The sequence below is a fragment of the Myotis davidii genome, unplaced genomic scaffold (genome assembly GCF_000327345.1).
Source record: "Myotis davidii unplaced genomic scaffold, ASM32734v1 scaffold2283, whole genome shotgun sequence".
NCBI lineage: Eukaryota > Metazoa > Chordata > Mammalia > Chiroptera > Vespertilionidae > Myotis > Myotis davidii.
In genome coordinates this window covers 24,544-25,780 of record NW_006294352.1, presented here as the reverse complement: position 1 = coordinate 25,780, position 1,237 = coordinate 24,544, and the positions used below count along the sequence as shown (strand labels likewise).

The 1,237-nt window shown below is 50.5% G+C and overlaps 1 long non-coding RNA gene across 1 annotated transcript in view; it reads left to right on the top strand.

The window, feature by feature from the left end:
* The window catches only part of LOC107183878, a 1,582-nt gene extending 827 nt beyond the window's left edge, over positions 1 to 755 (top strand). Inside the window, exons 2-3 of the long non-coding RNA XR_001514690.1 lie at positions 183 to 221; positions 732 to 755. This is a non-coding gene — a long non-coding RNA (uncharacterized LOC107183878). The remainder of the gene's footprint in view (positions 1 to 182; positions 222 to 731) is intronic.
* The last annotated feature ends 482 nt before the right edge of the window (positions 756 to 1,237 follow it).

The window sequence follows — 1,237 nt, the reverse complement described above, 5'->3', positions numbered from 1 at the left end:
GGGTGACCTCCTGGTTCCTAGGTCGATGCTCAACCATTGAGCCACACCAGCCGGGCAGGGTGTGTGTATGCGGGGGGGTGCCCCCTTCGCTGGGTGGGGAATCTGGGGGTTCTGGAGGAGGAATCAGGGACCACGGCTATTGCATTTCGGGGTGACTTACGCCCTGTGTGTTCCCCCCACAGGACAAGGTGACTTTGACTTGGCGGACGCTCTCGACCCAGGTAGGTACCCCAATATTGGGGGAGCTTGGGGGGGGTTTGGGGGGAGGGTTAAGAAAGGGGTGTGTTTCCCACGGGACTGGAGACGCCTGTGAGCAGGTCTTGGCTAAGGGACATCTTCCAGGGGGGGCTCACTCAGCCTCCGGTCTCCGTCCCTCTGAGCTGCTCAGGGCTGCATTCGGGGTCCTGGCTGCTGGCTTTTGCTAATTTTTATTTTAATGGAAAATTTCCATCTTTTCATGTTGGATTTATTTTTTTAAAAAAATATATTTTTATGGATTTCAGAGAGGAAGGGAGAGGGAGAGAGAGAGAGAAACATCCATGAGGAGAGAGAATCAGGGACCGGCCGCCTCCTGCACGCCCCCTACTGGGGATGGAGCCCACAACCCGGGCCTGTGCCCTCGACCGGGAATCGAACCCTGACCTCCTGGGTCCCATCATCCTTATTAAAAAGCTACTCACCTTCTTTCCTTCATGCCCATTGAGTGTGTTTTCTCTCTCTTTAATTTACAGACCCCACCCGGAAGCCGAACTCAGGTGAGTGGTGACCTGGCTGGGTTTACCTGAGGAATGTGTGGGCGGGTGTGTATAGCTGTGGTGTGTGTGCCACCGATTGGACCGTCTGCCCCCTGGTGGTCAGTGCATGTCATAGAGACTGGTCGACTGGTTGACTGTCCCCTGGTGGTCAGTGCACGTCATAGCAACTGGTCGACTGTCTGCCCCCTGGTGGTCAGTGCACGTCATAATGAGCGACTGAGCGGCCTTAGCATATCATTAGCATATTATGCTTTGATTGGTTGAATGGGCAACCGGATACTTAGCATATTGGGCTTTTATTACATAGGATACATAGACTGCATTTTAACACCATACCACTTAATAGTCTCCAAACATTGTAATTTTATTATGATTACTTTATATACCTTTAAAATGTATTTTACATATATCCAAAATGCAGAAAACCTAATATGTCTTATAGGGAAATAGAAATGGATAGCTCTCCCAGCCTCAATTTAAAT